Source organism: Elephantulus edwardii, unplaced genomic scaffold (genome assembly GCF_000299155.1).
Source record: "Elephantulus edwardii isolate Elephantulus edwardi_28Jun2011 unplaced genomic scaffold, EleEdw1.0 scaffold00520, whole genome shotgun sequence".
Classification (NCBI taxonomy): domain Eukaryota; kingdom Metazoa; phylum Chordata; class Mammalia; order Macroscelidea; family Macroscelididae; genus Elephantulus; species Elephantulus edwardii.
The window spans coordinates 396,830-417,114 of NW_006400270.1; the positions used below are offsets into that span (position 1 = coordinate 396,830).

General features: G+C 40.1%; 2 pseudogenes; both read right to left on the reverse strand.

Annotated features, from left to right (window-relative positions):
• Positions 1-1,253: 1,253 nt before the first annotated feature.
• Positions 1,254-11,173, reverse strand: LOC102874729 (annotated as a pseudogene).
• A 6,241-nt stretch (positions 11,174-17,414) lies between these two features.
• LOC102875129 overlaps positions 17,415-20,285 on the reverse strand; it is a 49,016-nt pseudogene continuing 46,145 nt past the window's right edge.

Here is a 20,285-nt window from a genome sequence, read left to right on the forward strand (position 1 = left end):
ACTGAAACTGTTAATGACTTAATCTAACTTGCATCCAAAATCAATGCCATTCATACCAGTAGTCAGGACATCAGAAAATGTAGTGCATTAAGTAAGTTCTTTGTCAGGGATCTCTCTAAAATACTGAAGTGCAGTGATGTTAGTTTGAAGACTAAGGTGCACCCCATTGAGCCATGATCTTTACCATCATTTGTTATGGTGCTGAAAACTTGACAGTGAATAAGAATGATGGAAAATAATTTATTCTTTTGTGTTGTGTTATTGAAGAATAGTACTAAACCCCCCTGAACTGTCAAAAAGATAAACAGATATGTCTTAGAAAAGGTGCAGCCAGAGTGTTTCTTGGAGGCAAGGATGGGAAAGCTTGGTGTGTCATACTTTGCACATATTAGTAGGAGATACTATTCCTTGGAAGGTGATATTATGCTTGAAAAGGTGGAGGGACAGCAAGAGAGAGGAAGACTAAGACTCCTAATGAGATGAATTGACATGGTGACTACAGTTAACAGGCCCAAATGTCGCATAAATTGTGAGGATGGCACAGGATAGGACAAAATTCAGATCATAGTGTCACTATGAGTCATACTCAACTCGACAGCACTTAGCAAGAGCAACAACTATTATAGCAGCTGCATATTTTGGGTGCCTTCAAGACTTTGGGAGTCCATTCCAACATTATATCAGACAATGTACTGCTGTGACCTGAGGATTTTACACAGACTAATTTTTCCCCCTTTACTCAATAAATAAGATTCTGTTTATTTAGGACATATCCTAAACAAATACAAAGTCTAAAAACTGGCACGGTCCAATTGATGGAGTATAAACCATCGCATCCTAATGTAGTTCCATTTATGGCAGACACTAGGTATAAATACAAAAAGCCTTCTCCACCCTGTGATGTGATGTATGTGAACTTTGAAAGTCAGACAACTGATTAGAGGCTAGAATGCAACCTTAATTTTTGTTTTTAATCAACAGATGCTGCCAAAAGAAGAAATGTTCTGAAAGGCACAGCTGTAATCTGGCAGTTGGTAGCTTTCCACATAAAACTTCATCTCAGCAAGTGGAACTTGATTATCATCAAAATTAGCTAAGATATGTGAGGTGTACCATCGCTAAGCATCCACCCTATAGATGTAGAAACCTGGACTTATAGGCTCTACATCTAGTCTTTGAAAGAATTGCCTGTAACAGTCAGAGTTGTGAAGAGAAACAACTCCAATACTTTTTAGTTTTTTTTAAAATTAGTTTCAATTATAAGCCTTACCACCTTTGACATTTTTGTCCCAATAGACTTCAGCATACCAAGTGGGAACATAACCCTCTTCTTCATTCCTCTGAATGTTGATCTACTTATCACCTTTGTCTTCCTCTATAATAAATAGGTTTTTGCCTTTAACTACTGAAATGGTTCCTTCATCTGATCTTCAAATGTGCAGAGAGCTTTATGGCAGGAAGGGGCTCCTCATTGTAAAATTTATCATTGGAAATGGTGGCCAAGACATTCACCTTACTCTCCTGACTCTGTTCATCTACTTAACTGTCATCTGGACTCTCCAGGTCCTGAGAACAGTTGTTGACCAACGGTGGATTCTGGGACTTGGTCTCCTAGTTCTAGAAGCCTGTCTTCAACATCAGCCAGGCAAGCCTCAAATTTCTGGACTTCTAGTTTCAGTTTTTCTATATTTTGTCTAACTTCTATTAATTTGTGATCTAAACTCACTGAGTTTCCCATTTGAAGATTCTTTAGGTAGACATTTTTCATTTTTGTTATGCTGTCTCTTTGATCTATTTCCTTTGGTATCTTTGTATTTAATTCCTTTTTGTTGCAGTGTTCAGTTGGCAAGTTGCTGATATCCTCTGGTGTTGTACCCCTATGCTTTATGCTCCTAAAGCAGTGAATTTTGGGTTTGGAGATCATGAACTTGTTGAAGCAATAGAAGAAGGTCTTCTTTTTGCTGCATGGGATACTGGAGGCCATTGGAATGGTGAGGCAAAGGCCGAGAGAGGAGGGGGAGGCTGATGTGGGTATGTTAAAAGGGACATAAGCTTTTTTTTTTAGATGAATGGCCATAACTTTCTTTTAGATTTTCTACCAAATCTGAGCTCTCATTTGCCTTCTCCTCTGGAACTGAACAAGCTAATTTTCACAGAACAGTACAGAGAAGATTGGCACAACTCCTGTGCAAGAATGACATGCAAATCCACAAAGCATTCCTTGTTAACTAGGAAATTTTATGGAGGGCTGCTGGGTGTTGGAACTGACTAAACTATAGTGAGTTTGATTTGGGTTAGTTTTTAATTTTTACAAGTCCTTTCTTCATAATCTTACTCTGGAAGTTCATAAATGATCCTACTGATGTTTAAAATATCAGTGACATAATTTCCCACACAGCAACATGTAAACCACTACAGTATGGCAAACTGATAGACAGAAGTACAGAAGCTGTCATCTTCAAGAAATACACACATTTACAATGGGCAGCACCTCTATCCAATGACTGCCTTAAATATTTTTCTTATTCTAAGCCATAAAATGCAGCCTGCCTGTGGTACTTACGGTTTTGTTATAATTCATCTAGGTGATTGCTTTACTTTCTTTTCTGTTGTTGACCAACTGTAGATTGATTTTTAAAAGGCCAAATCCTCCCCTCTTCTCAATACCAAGGAAAGGAGTCTTCTTCTTCTTTTTTTTTTTTTTTTAGGAAATGAGTCTTATCCTGTGCCATTCTCATCATCTCTGATCTAATGTCTATTTCTGCAGTCCCTGTGCCAATCCATTTCATAGGAAGCTGTCCTGTCTTTTGCTGACCCTCCACCTTTCCAAGTATGATGTACTTTCCTAAAGAATAGCACCTTCTATAACATGCCAAAAGTATGTGTGTACTTTTTATGAGAATCCTACATCACACACCCAAGAGGCCTCTGGTCCACAGCAGCCCACTTGAGTCCACTTAAGCCCATTCTGTGCTTGCCTTGTCCTGGTATGGATTGTCTTTCCGTTTTCTTGGTGGTTGTGCAGGCTCCACAGAGCCTCAAGACATTACTATCTCCTTAGCTCCCTGGGGCCTGAGACAAACACAGATTTCCCATTTAAGGAAATAATGCTCCCTTGTGATGCAAAACTCCTGGGGTGACCTTGAGGTGCTTCCTGGCTTCACTTTGAGTGCAGCTGTCCACATGCTCCCTGTAGAGGCATGGGCCGTTGTGCTCAGGTGGGCAAACAGTAGGAGACATGGGCTAAGGATGTGTATTCACTCCCCTGCTGGAAGCCTAATTCCCATGCTGCTCTGTAGGTGGGTGATGCAAATTTCCTTTCTGCTTCCTGGTTTCAGAGCCAGCCCTGGCAGGAGACCTGTTGGAGCTTCACACCTGGGCCCTGCTTCCAGAAGGAAGACTTAAACTGACTGATAGGGAGGCCAGATCAACTCTGGCTTCTTGTTTTTTCAAGTAAATCATCTTTGTTGTTGTTAATGTGTGTGTGTGTGTGTGTGTGTGTGTGAGAGAGAGAGAGAGAGAGAGAGAGAGAGAGAGAGAAGAGAGAGAGAGGGAGAGAAAGAAGGAGAGAGAGAGAAGGAGAGAGAGGGAGAGAGAAGAAGAGAGAGAGAGAGGGAGGGAGAGGGAGAGAGAGAGAAGAGAGAGAAGTCAAAGAACTTTGCAAATACATCCCAAGAGGGACCATTTATTTCTTTGGACACCAGGATGTATATTCTAATTTCCATAGCGACCATTTTAAGATACATTTGAAGATTTTTGCTTTGATACACTTATCAAAAAAAGAGAACTCTTCTATATCATGTTCTTTTATGCTGTTGTTTGATATTATCAAATCAACTATGTTTTATAGCAACCCTATGAAAACATCTTAACTTATCTGTATCTCTGATATGCGTGACCCATTATTGCTGTCATGATGGCAATTTATCTTGTTGGGAGTCTTCTTCTTTTTCTCTTACTCGCCACCTTTCCCAGGATGATTTCTTTTTCTAAGGACTAGCTTTTCATGACAAACATGTCTGAAGTACATGAGATGGAATTTCACCGTTTGTTGCCTTTAAGGAACACCATGTTTGCCCTTTCTCCAAGACAGAATTTTTTTCCTTTTGACAGTTTATGAGATAGTCAGTACTTTTCTCCAATATCACAATTCAAAGGCATTGATTATTCTTCTGTTACCCTTATGTCCAACTTTCAGATCCATAAGTTGATGTTGTTGTTAGGTGGCATTGAGGTGAGTACGATTAATGGAGACAAAAGATCTGAACCCTGTTCTATCCTGTTCCATCTTCACAATTCCTGACACACAAGAGCCCATTGCTGCAGTCACCCTGTCAATCCACCTGGTTGAGGGTCTTCCTCTCCTTTGCTGACTCTCCACCCTTCCCAGCATCATGTCCTTCTCCAAGGAGTAGCCTCTCCTAGCAACATGCCCAAAGTAGGTGAGGTGAAGCCTCATCATACTTGCCTCAAAAGAGCATTCTAGCTGCATACTCTCCAAGACATATTGGTTTGTTCTCTTGGTCGTCCATGAGATGTTCAGTGCTCTTCTCCAACCACACACAAAAAAGTCAAAGTCATCAATTATTTTTCTGTCATCCTTACTCATTGTTCAGCTTTCAGATAGATAGCAGGTAATCAGAAAGACTATGGCCTGAATCAAACACACTTTAGTCCTCAAATTGACCTCATTACTCCTCAATAATTTCACTTATTAGTTTATGCCATTTGACTGTGTGGATTACAACAAATTGTGACTAACCTTGAGGAGAACCAGAATCTCAGAAGACTTGATTGTGTTTATGTGAAACCTATACTTGAACCAGGAAGCTGTCCTCCTAAAAGAGCAGGGAAATAATGTATGGTTCAAAATCAGGAAGGGAGTGCATCAGGGATGCGTCCTGTCTCCATATCTTTTCAATCCATACGCAGAACAGATCATTCTGGAGGCTGGGTTTTTTGAGGAGGAATGTGGCATTAGGATTGGAGGAAGACTCATTAACAACCTGCATTATGCAGATGACACAACCTTGCTGACTAACAGTAAGGAGGACATCAAGTGCTTGCTGCAGAAGGTTAAGGACTGTCATCTTCAATATAGATGATAGCTCAGCATCAAGAAGACAAAGATTCTCACCACCAGGCCAATTGGCAGCATCATGATGGATGGAGAAGAGATTGAGGTTGTTAACAGTTACAGGTTGCTTGGCTCTACAGGAAACCAAAAGATAAATTGCATTAGGTAAATCTGCTGCCAGGGAGCTTTCCAGAGTACTGAGAAGCAACAATGTCAGCCTAGAGACTAAGGTGTGCCTGATCCAGACCATGGTCTTTGCATTTACTTGCTATGCATTAGAGGGCTGGACAATGACTAAGGATGACAGAAGAAGAATTGATGCCTTTGAGTTGTGGTGCTGGAGAAGAGTCTTGAACATACCATGGACTACATGCTCAGAAGGGTGTAGGGACAGCACAGGAAAAGACGACCCTGGATGAGATGGATTGATAAAGTAATGAGGATAATAGAGGTGGTTGTATCTGAGTCAGTGAGACTGGCTCAGAACAGGGCAGGCTTCAGAGCTGTTGTACATAGGGGTTGTTATGAGTTGCAGGGACTTGCTGACACACAATAACAACAGTCTATGCCAGGAAATTTGGAGGACAGCTGTCAAACCAATGGATTGTTCCCTTTCCCAGAAAAGGTAATTCAACTGAATGTGGAAACTATCAAACAATATAATTAATATTACATGCAAGCAAAATAGTGCTGAAGAAGCACAGGTAGCAACTGAAAATACTATGGCTTCAATCAGAAGCACCTTAGTCTTTAAACAGACATTGTTGCTCTTTAGCACTTTGGAGAGGTCCCAAAGCAACATACATTTTTTTTTTCTTGACTGCTGCTATTACGGGTGTTGGTTGTGGATCCAAGTAAAATGAAATCATTAACAACTTCAATCTTTTCCACTCTATCCTGGTGCTGCTTATTATTCCAGTGGTGAGGATTTTTGTTTCATTGATGTTGAGATATAGCCCATATTACAAGTTCTAGTCTTTGATCCTCTGAAGCAAATGTTTCAAGTTCTCTTAATTTTCAACAAGCAAGATTGTGTCATCTGCATAAATATGTTCTTGATGAGTCATCCTTCAATCCTGGAACCACAATCTTTGTTATATAGTCCAGCTCCTCAAATGATTTGTTCAGCATACAGATTAAATAGGTATGGAGAAAGGATACAGTGATGTATGTTTTCCATAATTTTAAACCATGGTGTTATTATGTACCATTGAATCGTATCCAACCTATAACTGGCCCTACCTACAATGAGTTTTCAAAAGCAGTGATTTGAACTGCATACCTTTGCGTTGGAATTCTTCTAAGTGGTATAGCACTGGTCTGCCCATTTGCAGTACAAAGGTAACTCGTGGTTGCTGTGATGCTAAATACCGTGACACTGACACATCAAATGTGATAATAGTTACCCATGGTGGACAAAGTTTGGTGGAGCTCCCCGATTAAAACAATCTTTGAAGCAGGAGTGGCATCCACTTTCAAATTAACTTGCCTCCAGAAACTCTATGAACTTGGAGAAACGATGAAAGTTATACAATTGTTCAGGCCTTTCATTCATAGGGTAGCTATGAGTCATCTACGACTTGATAGAACTTAACAACCACAACAGCAACATGCCACCAGAGCTCTGCATTTTTGTTATTATGTGCCAATGAATCATTTGTATCTCATAAATACAGTAGCTCTGAACCCTGCCATATCCTGAGCCAGTCTCACTGTTTCTGACAGACCGACCCCAATAACCCCAGTTACTGTGTCTGTCCAGCCCATCCAGGGTCTTCTCCTACACTGTCCTTCAACTCTTCCAAGCATGATGTCCTTCTCCATGGACTGATTGATCCCTTCTGGCAATTTGCCCAAAGTATGTGAGGAAAAGCTTCACAGTCCTTGCCTTCAGGGAGCAACTTGGTTTCACCCTTTCCAGGACAGTTCTGTTTGTTCTCTTGACATCTTGACAGGCCATGGTATGTTTAATAATCTTCTCTAGCACCACAACTCAAAGGCATCTATTCTTTTTCTATCATAGAAGAGGAGCTTCACATATTTTCCCCTTATTCTGTTTAGTCAACTACTTCTCAGTCAATAGGTAGGTTTTTCATTAGAATGACTGTATTCTGGGATTCTCATTCTTTTTAATGTTAGCCATTATTCTATGATCCACACAGTCAAATGTCTTTCCATAGTCAAAACGTAAGTAAATACCTTTCTGGTATTCTCAAATTTCAGCTAAGATTTGTCTGACATAAGCAGTGATATCCCTAGTTCCGTAGCCTTTTCTGAATCCAGCTTGAATTTAAAAAAATATTTCACTCAGCAACTCAGCATAATGTCCTCTAAGTTCAAAAATTCAGAAAAGGCCTTAGAAGAGGCTCTGGAAGGAGGGATACCATTTGATGTAGTCCCCTGCCATAAAAAAAAAAAATCCCAAATGTTATTCAGTTAGTGAAATAAACCATGGTATGTCTAAAAAAGAAAAATCATGCAGAAACTGTTTTTCTTGGTAATAATCATTCAACTCCGAAGGGACCCCAACATTTAATTTTTTTCCAGAAAGTCTTCCTGATAAAATCAATGTTCAATTTCTCAGATACTGCTTATTACTTTTATATTACATGAGAAATGGATGTGCCCGCTATTGTTTCCTGGTGCCTATTTGAGTACTGGACAGATGAGATCTTTTTTTATTTGAAACCTGCTCTGCTAGAAACCTCTGAATGCACAGTCCGTAGGAATTATCCTTCTAATCCAAAGACAATTCAAATTCACCACTGCCTTTGTGGGAGAAAAATGAGCAGTTTCCTCCCATTTTATTTATCACTCTGAAAAACCATCTCAAGGGTCAGCTGTGAGTCAGTTTTGACTCTAGAGCAGTGAAGTTTGGTTTTTGGTTATTTTCTCCTGCCAGTAAATGTTCTTTTAAACAACTCTTAATAGGAATTTTTCTACTGTCAGGTTATAAATACGTGTTTATCCTTCTGTTGTCAAACTTTCTCTCTAACCCTTGACTTTCACACACAAATATCCTTTGAAGCCCAACCTACCTTATTTCCTCCTTTCAGTTTTCTCATAACTACAGTCTGTGATTTTATTTTCCAATTTTGTTCTTCATTTCATTGGCTGTCACGTCGTACATATTAGCATTTAAGCATCTATTGTGTTTTTCAATGATTTTTAACCAGGCAATTTTATTCTGCCATATTCTGATAATGTTTATTAGGGGGGGAAATCTAAATATATATGAATACATGGCATACAGATTGGCGAGCACTTCTAGGGGGATATCCATTAATTGAAATATGTCATTGGTGTTCACATTGATTGCTAGGCCTTATTTTATTAAAAAAATCTTTTTTTGTTTCACACTATTCATCATTCATATTGTTTTTCCTATAACCATTCCCATTCTTTATTACTGTTGTTGTTATGTGCTGTCTAGTAGCCTTCAGTGCACAGCGACTCCTACAACAACCTTAAACTCTGCTCTGTCCTGTGCCAATCTGTCTCTGACACAGTAGTCCCATTACCCCAATCACTGAATCTATCTATCTCATTAAGGGTATTCCTTTCTTGCACTGTCCCTCTACCCTCCCAAACATATTCCTCTCCAAGAACTGGTCCCTCCTTGCAAAATGCCCCAAGTATATCAGACGAAGCTTTATAATCGTTGCCTCCAAGGAGCAGACTGGTTTAACCCTCTCCAAGATGAACCTGTTTGTTCTCTTAGCAGTGCATGGTATATTCAATACTCTTCTCCAACACCACAGCTCAAAGGCACCAACTGTTGTTTCTCATGGGTCGAACCGAAGGAAGACTAGCAAAGCAGAATTTAAATCCAGAAAGGCTAGAGCTCTCTCAGGCCACTAGCCCCAAGGAACCCCAAAACCTTCGTTTTTATTATCATTTCAGAAACAAAGGAATAGTTCACAGAGAAATAGAAACATTAAGGATTACCTCATAGGGCCCAAATAGGCTGGGTACAGAGTTACATAAAAAAAAAAACATACATTCAAGTAAGACTTCTTTGTATTCATAAACTGTGCATTCTTACATTTGCAACAAACTTATCAAGAGCAGGAACATTTGTTTCTACTCTCACAAGAGTTAGTGTCTAAAGATGTATGGGAACTGCTTGTAATCTTCCTTCTCAGAGCTCTTCATGAGAGCTGCTTACAATCTTCCCTTTGAAGACACCTCTTTGTGCAAGACACACAGCCAAATCCCAAGGATACAGATCCTTAACAGCTCCTTACATTCTTTGTCCCTTACAACAATTCTCCTCTATCATACCTAGTCAACACTCAGCTCTCTGATGCAAAGCAAGTGATTGCAAAGCCCATGGCCTGTATCAGGTGCACCTTAGTCTCCAAACTGACATTGTTGCTCTTCAGTACTTTGGAGAAGTCTCCAACAGTAGACTTTCCCAACACAATATGTCTTTGAATTTGCTGGCTGCTGGTTCCAAGAGTGTTGATTGTGGGGTCAAGCAAGCTAAAGCTGTGAACAATCTCAATCTCTTCACCATCTATCAAGATGCTGCCAATTTGCTCAGTGGTGAGAATCTTTGTTTTCTTAATATTGAGCTTCAATCCATATTGAAGGCTGTAGTCCTTGACCTTCTGAAGGAAACTCTTCAGGTCCTCCTCAGTTTCAGCAGGCAGAGTTGTGTCATCTACGCAGATTATTGATGATGTCACATTTCTCCTCATAGAGCCCAACCTCCTGGATAATCTGTTCTGTGTATAGATTGAAAAGATAGGGAGATAGGACACACCCCTGGCATACATCCTTCCCAATTTTGAGGCATGTAGTGTTTCCTTACTCTGTTCTGACAACTGCTTCCTGGTCCAAGTGTAGGTTTTGCATTTATTAGCATGATCAAGTGTTCTGGGATTCCCAGTCTTCTCAGAGTTAGCTCACAGTTTGTTGTAGCCCACACAGTCAATAACCTTTGCACAATCAACGAAACACAGGCAGACATTCCTCTGGTATTTCCATGCATTATGTTCTATAAAATTAATCATCACTGGACCCTGCCTATTACTACTCACCCCATCTTTTCACCTGAATCCTTCCCATTTTCTTCACTCCTTCCCTCCACACACCAAACTGTGCAACCCAGTGGTTGCACCTACTCATCCTCACCCCTCTGCTCCCACACCTTCCTCTGGTTTCCAATATATATTTTACTAGCTATCCTTCTATTTTTGCAATAATTTTCTTATGCAGTATTTGTTCTTGTGAGACTGAGTTAGTTACTCAGCATAATGCTCTCCAGTCTGTTCCAAGTGATGTAGACTTTTCCTAAATCATTGGGCCTTATTTTTTGTCATTGTCTTCAGTGAGCTTTGCACGTCTTCATTAATTACCACTAACTTATCATTTAGGTACTTCTTGTAATATTTCAGTATTGGTCAATTCTTTTTGGTGCAGTAATTCTGTATATTCCTTCTGTCTTCTTTCAACACTCCCTGGATCATACAAGATTTCGTCCATAGTATCTATCTCTCTGTGTTGCAAGGCTTGAATTTGTTTTTTCAATTTTTTTCAGCTGGAGAAATGTTGAACAAATTCTTTCCTCTTTATTGTCCAAATTCTGCTCTCTCCAAGTTCTCTTACTATATTTTGTTTATGTCTTCTCAAGCTGCCCTTTGAAATCTTCTATTCAACTATTTTACTTTGATAAGGCAGAGTGGAGTATACTTGGGGTGGGAGTGGGGATGTGCGGGGTTGGGGGGTATTGTGTATCAGTGAACGAGTTTTTCTTTTGCTTTTCAAGGAGAGGAGCAAACTGGGGTGGGGGTGGGGGTGAGTGAGTGGGGATAAAAGTGCAACAATGAATGAATGGAATTCCAAAATCTCTGTAGATGTTCATTGAAATTAATAATAATAATAAAAAATGTATCAAGAAAAAAAAACAATTCACTAATTTTCTTCCCTTCCCATCCCTTGCCCCTCCCCTAGTCAATTCTGCAATGCACCTCTTATTCCAGATTGTTGTCATACACATAATACCTAATTATACGTTCGTTTTCCCCCTCATCTGTTCCAATGCAATGTTCATTATTTCTTTACCTTTTTTTCATTCTCCTGATCCCCCATGTTGGTCCTATTTTGTAACAGTGGTGTTATACCCTTTGTTCTTAACACTCTAGTGAAATTTTCAAATTATCTTCTAGTATTAATTTAAATTTTTTTTCTTTCTTCTCCTTTTTTGAATTTTCTGTCTTCATAGATGATAATCCCATTATGAACCTTGTTGTCATTCCACAATTTATCTGGTCTTTGATAATTGGTGTTCAATGCCTCAAACCTATTAAGATGATCTTTACATTCAGGTAAAATACACTCAAGGTCATACTTTGGTTATTGTGAACGTGCTTTCATTTTCTTCAGCCTCAATTTGGACTTGCTATAGAATAATTGATGGTCTATTCCATAGTCAGCACTTGGCCTGGTTGTGACTCCTGATATTGAGCTTCTCTAATGATTCCTTCTACATATGCAGTCAATCTGATTCCTATGAATTTTATCATGTGAGGTCTATGTAGAAAGTCATTGTTTGTGGAGTTTTTTATTGTGATGCATAAATCATTTAGCACACATAATTCAGTCATTAGATTTCTGGCCTTATTTCTGTCACCAGATATGTGCTTTCCAATGCTTCCTTTATTGTTTCCAATTTTTGCATTCCAGTCACCAATCATCATTAATATTTCTTGATTGCATGTGTGGTCATTATTAGGCTGTGACATTTTGTAAAGATCTTCAGTTTCCTTTTCTTTGGCTTTAGTTTTTAGAGTGTATATTTGAATAATAGTTGTATTAACAAGTCTTACTTTTCTATATTAACGGGTCTTACTTGCATGTGTATGGTTAGTATGCATCACTCTCAACATTGTACTTCAGAATAGAACTTGAAATTGTCTTTTTAATTTGAATGCAACATCATTCCTCCTCAAATTTGCATTTCTGGCATGGTATGTTGTGATATTAATTCTAAATGGCCAGTGCCAGTCCTATTATCCCACTAATGCTGAGAATGTCAATGCTCACTCATTCCATTTCATATTTGACAACTTCTAGTTTTCCTACATTCATACTACATACATTTCATGTTCCCATTATTAAAGGATGTTTGCAGTTGTTTTCTTTATTTTGATTGACTTCCAGTCTGGACTCTACCTCTAACACTATCGTTACTCCTGTTCCTCTATTGTTCATAGGGTTTTCAGAGGCCCTAGTCATACTCACCAGTCTGTGCCAAGAAATTTGGAAGACTATCTGGCCAACTGACTTCTTCTTCTTGATTGCCTTTGAGTTGAGCACAACTCATAATGACCAATTCTCAAGACTGCTTATATATCCAGAAATGCACAATCTGAGGTAGGTAAAATTGACTAATGAGACATTCTAAAGATTAAATCTCTGTGCTCATCAAAAAATTTTTCTCAACAGGGTTAAAAGAAAACCTACAGACTGGGAATAAACATTTGGCAATACCAACTCAGACAACGGTTTAAGAACAAAAGTTTACAGAATACTCCTGGGCCTCCAGAAGAAAAAGACTGATAATGTAATTACAAAATGGGCAAAAGACTTTACACAGAGGAAGACATTCAGATGACCAACATGAAGAAATGCTCAAAATCACTGGTTGTAAGAGAGATGCAAATCATAACCACAGTGAGAAATCTTATTCCAGTAGCAGTGGCAAAGTTTAGCAAGGAAGCAAGTAATAATAAATGATGCAGAGTATGTGGAGAGATAGAAACTCTCTAACATTGTTGGTGGGATTGTAAATTGGTACAACCGCTCTGGAAGACAGTTTGGGGTTTCCTCAAAAGGTGAACACAGAAACTTCATATGATCCAGCGATTCTACTATGAGGACTATACCCCAAGGAAATTGGAACCAAGACTCAAATGGAGACTTGTACACCAATCTTCATAACAGCTTTGTTCTCAAGAAATATGATCAAAAAAATGTGGAAATTGTTGCACAATATCACTAATATCACATACAAAAAGTTATGGCTGAAGATTTTCCTAAAATGGTTAGAACAGTACATTGACAGAGAACTTTCCAAAGTTCAGGCTGTCTGTAGAAGATACCATGGCATCGGGATTGCCACTTGCAGAAAGCTGAAAAAACATTCACACCTCATACCATACACAAAAATCAACTCAAGGTGAATCAGATACCTTGAAATAAAGCCCAAATCCATAAAGCTCATAAGAGACAAACTGGAACGAAGCCTACTGTACAATAGAAAGGGACTGCCAAATACAGCCAGAAATGCACAATCTGAATAGGATAAAATCAATGAAAGGTATATTGTTGCTGATGTCATATGGATGCTGGCTGAAAGCTGAGAAGATTAGAAAACTATCTATTTATGTTGTATTAACTATGCAAAGGCAAAGCCTGCATGGATGGTAATAAGTTTTGAGTAACATTGAGAAGAATGGGAATCCTGGAACACTTAATTGTGCTCATCCAAAACCTAGACCTAGATCAAAAGGCTGTTATCTGAAGAGAGTAAGGGAACAATGCATGGATTAAAATCAGAAAGGATGTCCATCAGGACTATGTTCTTTCTAGCTATCTATTTAGTCTGTGTACTGAGCAAATAATTTAAGAAGCTGATGAAGAAGAATGTGGCTCAAGATCAGAGGAAGACCAATCAACAATCTTCATTATGTGGATGGCACAATCTTGTGTGCTGAAATGGGGGGTACTTGAAGTGCTTACTAGAGAAGATCAAAGAATGTAGCCCTCAGTATGGCTCCACATCAAGAAAACAAAAATTCTCACCACTATGCCAACAGGAAATATCATGATAGTTGGAGAAAATCTTGAAACTGTCAATATTTTCTTTTACATAGATCCACAATAAACATCCTTTGTACCGGGAGTTAGGGGGCCAAAAGATGTATTGCATTGGAAAAGTATGCAGTCAGGGACCTCTCCAAATTACCAAGGAGCAATGATGTTTGTTTGCAGATTAATATGAATAATTTCAGTTTGCAGGTGAAAGTGTACCTGGTTCAGGCCATGGTCTTTTCACTTCCTATACATCTGAGGGCTTGACAGTGAATAAAAATGATTAAAAAATACATAAATAATTGATGCCTTTGAGTTGTGGTGTTGGAGAAAAGTACTGAATATCCAATGGACTGCCAAAAGAACAGGCAGGTATGTCTATGGGATACTATCATATAAAGATAAAAATCATTAGTAGCAATATGTATGAAGCAATGAATGGCTATCCAGTTCTGTTTTATTCATGGTCTGTAGCTGAACTACTTGCTCAACATCTCTGGCAATTAAGTTAGGTCATGTCATCGAGGCTGGAAAGTGAAATATGATCGGAAGAGATATGCACAACTTTCAGTGTATGGTATGTATAACACAATAACACACAAACCTTTCTTTATTTCACTGTCTGTTGGTTGAATGCCCCACCCACAGTGGTCTTGGAAATTGCAAGTTGAAGATGACTGGGATACTATAGAGTATAAAATCTACTCCCATTCAAACCAGCTCCTCTCTAAAACCTATCAGCAGGATTAATTTTGGACTTTATACTGCTGGTGTTGTTGTTATGTATTATCGAGTCGCTTGTGACTCATAGCGACCTTATGTACAAGAGCCCTAAATGCCATTCTATCCTGTACCAATCTCGCAGTCTTAAACACACTCATTCCCACCATGCCACTCACAGAATCGATCCTTTGCATCAAGGGTCTTCCTCTCCTGCACTGTCCCTCCACTCTCTCAAACATGATGTCCTTCTTCAAGGACCAGTCCCTCCTTGCAACATGCCCAGAGTATGTCAGACAAAGCTTCAGAATCCTTGACTCCAACGAGCATTCTGGCTTCACACTCTCCAGGATGAACATGTTTGTTCTCCTAGCAGTCCACGATATATTCAATGCTCTTTTCCAGCTCCACAGAAAAGGCATCAATTCTCTTTCTGTCATCCCTAGTACTATCCAACTCTCTGATGCATAGCACATAATTGAGAAGACTATAGATTGGATCAGGTGCACCTTAGTCTCCAGGCTGATGTCGTTGTTCTTCAGTACTCTTGAGAGGTCCCTCACAGCTGACTTTCCCATTGCAATTCGTCTCCTGATTTCCTGGCTGCTGTTACCAAGAGTGTTGACTGTGGAACCAAGTAAACTAAAACTGTTAACTATCTTAATCCCTTCACCATCCATACTGATGCTGCCAATTGGCCCAGGGGTGAGAATCTTTGTTTTCTTGATGTTGAGCTTCAATCCATTTTGAAGGCTGCAGTCCTTGACCTTTTGCAGCAAGCGCTTCAGGTCCTCCTAAGTTTCAGCAAGCAGGGTTGTGTCATCTGCAGGTTGTTGACGATTATTTCACCAATCCTGATGGCACATTCCTCCTTGTACAGCCCAGCGTCTTGGATGATCTGTTCTGTATACAGATTGAAAAGGTATGGAGACAAAATATATTCTGATGGACCCCTTTCTTGATTTTGAACCATCCAGTGTCTCCCTGCTCTGTTCTGATGACTGCCTCTTGGTTCAAGTATAGGTTTTGCATTAGCACAAATGTTCTGGAACTTTATACTAGTGAAACTTAAATTTTATTATAGTAAGTCAAGGTGATAGAGGCTAGCACTGGTATTAACTAACATACTATAGAACCCTGATGGTGCAGAGTTAAGAGAAATCATGTTCTGTTCTTTGAGGTACACCTTTAAGCTGTCATATGTAACTTCTGTGCCCTATAGTGGCCTAGTGATAAATAACTTTCTTTACTGCCAACTGAAAGATATACAGTTCAAATCCACCAACTAGTTATTCCTTGGGAGAAAAAGGAGCCTTTTCCTCCTGTGGGTTTTATAGCCTCTGAAAACCCACTGTTGGGTCAGCTATAAGCTGGATGGTAAATAATAACAATAATTATGATCTATGGTGGCCTAGTGTGCTACATTTTGAACTGATAACTGACAGAGGCCAGTGGTTCAAATCTACCAGTTGCTCCACAGAAGAAATATAGCATGGCTTCTTTCATAAATATACACAAGCTTTGAAACCCAATAAAAGATCATTATGAGGTGGAATCGATTCAATGGCAACGCATAAATGACTCTATGTTTTATGTGACCTTTTAGAAATCCTTGCTTTATGAAAAGGGGTCGTGGTACTAGGGATATTGTAGCTAATGTTAGATAGATCTTGGCTGAAAGCAAGGAGTACCAGAAGAATGTCTATTTTGTTTCATTGATTACACAAAGGCTTTTGACTGTGTGAATCATAACAAACTGTGGCTAACTTTGAGAAGAATAGGAATCCCAGAACACTTGATTGTGCTAATGCGAAACCTATACTTGAACCAAGAGGCAGTCGTCAAAACAGAGCAAGGAAACACTGCATGTTTCAAAATTGGGAAGGGTGTATGCCAGGACTGTATCCTTTCTCCATACATTTTCAATCTTTCTACATGTTATCTGGGAAGCTAGACTCTCTGAGGAGAAGTGTGGCATCAGGATTGGAGGAAGAATCATCAACAATCTGCATTATGCAGATGGTATAATCTTGCTTGCTGAAACTGAGGAGGACCTGAAACACTTACTGTGGAAGGTCAGGGACTGCAGTTTTCAGTGTGGATTGAGACTCAATATCAAGAAAACAAAGATTCTCACCACTGGGTCAGCTGGCAGCACCATAATGGATGGTGAAGAGATTAATATTGTTCATAGTTTTGGTTTGCTTGGTTCCACAGTCAACACTCTTGGCATCAGCAGCCAGGAAATGAAAAAATGTATTGTGATGGTAAAGTCTGTGGTTAGAGACCTCTCTAAAGTGCTGAAGTGCCAAGATGTCAGTCTGGAGACTGAGGTATGCCTGATACATGCCATGGTCTTTGCAATCACTTGCTATGCATCAGAGAGCTGGACAATGAGTAGGGATGATAGGAGGAGAATTGATGCCTTTTGTTTGTTTGTTTGGTCCCCCCACCATGCTTTATTAATGTGGACTTTAACCAAGGTCCCTAGTAGTAGCTGAACTGAATCAAGTGAGCACTGTGTCTTGGTCATGCCAGGAAAGGCAGCCTTTGCCCGTAAGTGGTCTAGAACTAGCAGTGCTTCCTTCTCTTTTACAGAGAGGTCCAGGCAAGGGAGGCAGGACACCCTAATAGGGGAGATGACAGCAAACACCAAGGGACTTTGTTCTAAGGCGACTGCTGACACACTCTCCTGGAAGGTGCAGGTAGGAGGGCCTTAGATGAAGCCGGCAACTGGGACAGTGAGAGTTTTCCTTGTTACTGTGTCACTTGAAGTTTCATAGCCTGTTTTAGTGGCTCAAAAATGAGAGCACCATTTGTCTCCATCAGGGAAGACAGTCTGGTAGCTAACTTGGATTTCTGGACTAGGGAGGCAACAGAGGTGTGGGACTAATGGCTTTGCTTTTAGAAAGAGAAAGGATCTGTAGCGCAGACTTAAAAGGGAGTTTTGTAACAATAAAGAGGAACACAACGTAAACCATATCAGTGATTTAAGGCCGAGGTAGCCCCTCACTGTCTCGATGATGTGTCTAGCGCTGATCCCAGACAGGCCCAACAGCTCGCTGGGCTTCCCGCTCTGAGGCACCCCTGACACAGCCAGCTGATGGACCAGAAATGCTGGGCTCCATGGCTAGGGCTGCGCAGACAGCTTCCTCGATGCCACCTCCTGGGTAGTGGTCCTCCACAGTGATAATGTGGCCACTGGTGAGTCTGACGCTAGAAAGGATGGTGGCGGCATCCAAGGGTTTAACAGTAAACAGGTCAATGACACGGACAGAAATGTCTTGCTTAGAAAGCTCATCGGCAGCTGCTAAAGCTTCGTGGAGAGTCACTCCGTCTCTGATGACCGTCACCTTGTCGTCAACACTCTGGCGGATGACCTTGGTCTGTCCAACCTCGAAGTGTTCCTCCCGGCCATAAATCATTGCGGTTTCCGGCTAGCTGGTCCGGATGAAGCACATTTCCTTGGTGCAGGCAGCCAGATAGACGGCATACTCTATGGAGACAGCGTCACTTGGGTAGAAGAAAATCGTGCAGTTGGGAATGGTGCAGAACATGGCCAGGTGCTCCAGCGCCATCTGCAAGGGTTCATCCTCACCCACAGACACCCCACAGTGAGAATCGGCAAGGTTTTTGTTGGCCTGTGAGAGGGCTCCTATTCGGATCTGATGAGATGGATTGATTCAGTGATTCGGGTAATAGGGGTAGGTGTGCTAGAGATGGTGAGATTGGCACAGAATAGAGCAGAGTTTAGCATTTCAAAATGGCAAGAATTGTCCTTTATCTCTATGCAGATTCATTTTCACTGTCACAAAAAGGGAAAAATAGAAAAATTTTACTTTCCCCTTTCTTTAAGTTATTATTGTAAAAAAAATTGTAAAGAATGTAGTGGCTTTTTTAAAAAGACAATGTGACAGGCATAGGGATGGCGGTGCCTGACCTCCATTAATTCTACAAGAAGAAGGACTCTTCATTAAGAACATCATTAGAAAAAGCTGTTACCCACAAAGCCAGATATGTCTCCACACTCTTATACTTTCATCTATCAATTCTAGTACAAATTGTCTCTCTCGTGATTCTTTTTTACTTTTTCATTTGGTTTAAGAATTCATTGCAGTGGTCACACATAACTTGCAGTACTTATGACTATAGGGTTATTAGAAAAGCAGCAAACATTGAGCATACAGTTCTCCAATTAGGACAGCTTCTTCTAAGCATGTTCTTGGATAGGCTTCCCTCTGACCTTCAGCCTTATAATTTGGGCTCTGTCCCATGGTCCCCAAGCAAGTGTTAGAAAGCTCAGTTCTGTCAATTATATGACACTTTGATACTGTGCCTAGGCTAACGTGCTTTGCATAAAGGCTGGTTGAGACCTATATGGTTGAAGTGAAGAACTGAATAATTCCTGAGCTTGGGAGACAGCAGGCCCAGCTCCTAAACTCAGTTGAGCTTGATGCTGTCCTTGCAATGGTGCATAAATAGGAATTGGTATCTGCTGAACTGAGGTTGGCTGAGAAAGACATGGCTGGAAGCCTTGCTGTTGAGCCAAGGATGGTGGAGCCAATCTTGCATGCTGGGTATTGAATATATGAATTGTATCCACATAGAAAGCTGGCATTTGTATTACTGCTGCAGACTGAGACACATAGACCTGTGGACTCTGTTGCTGCTGGGCAATAAGCGAAGGCATGCAGCTTAACTGTGAAAAATGACTTGCAGAAGGCAGGCTGCTTGTCTGTAACTGTTGGGGTTTCACTTTGCAAATGTTAGGAGGGTCAGATGTGGTTGTTGAAGTTTCAAAATTCTTGATTCCGAGAAGCAACCTGATTTCACCCACTCCAGGACAGATTTGTTTGTTCCTTTGGCAGTTCATTGTATATTCAATACTCTTTTTCATCATGACAGTTCAAAGACATTGTGAGCATTATACTGCGTGAACTAAATCAGGTGCATTAAGACAAATACTACGTAAGGCTATTATTGTAAAAACAGAGGATAACTAGTAAGATGTTCATGGATATCCAAAGAAGAAAGAGGAAGGGTAAGTGAGCTTGAGGGTGGGGAGGAGGAAAATCACATGGTAGCAGAGATTGGTGGGTAGAGGGAGAAAATGAAGTAATTACAAATGATCCAGTGGGGGTCTGCAAAGACTGGGTAATAATAGACATAGATAAATGGTAATTATAAGACATAATGTTTAAGAATGATCACAGGAAATATAATGTGAATGAAAAAAATTTAAAAAAGAAAAATAAAGCATAGATTCTTATTCTGTTATCTTCACTCACTAGTCAGCTCTCAGATACATAGCAAGTACTTGAGAAGACTATGACTTGAATCAGGTTCATCTTAGTCTTTAGACAGACATCATTGTTTGTTTGTATGGGAACACTTGTTGCTCCTGGTAGTGCTACTGCTACTACCAGGGACACTGTATGAGCTCTTGTATCTCAATCTTACTCTGTCAGGAATCTCTACTCCAAATCTTATACTGCACACCCTGCTTCTTTCTTCGTTCTTGATGGTAATAAGATTCAAGTTTTCATAATGACCCTATGTACAACAGCCCTAAACCCTGCTCTATCCTGTGCCAAACTTACTGCCTCTGACACACCCATCCTGATTACCCCAGTCACTGAATCAATCCACCTCATAGAGGGTCTTCCCC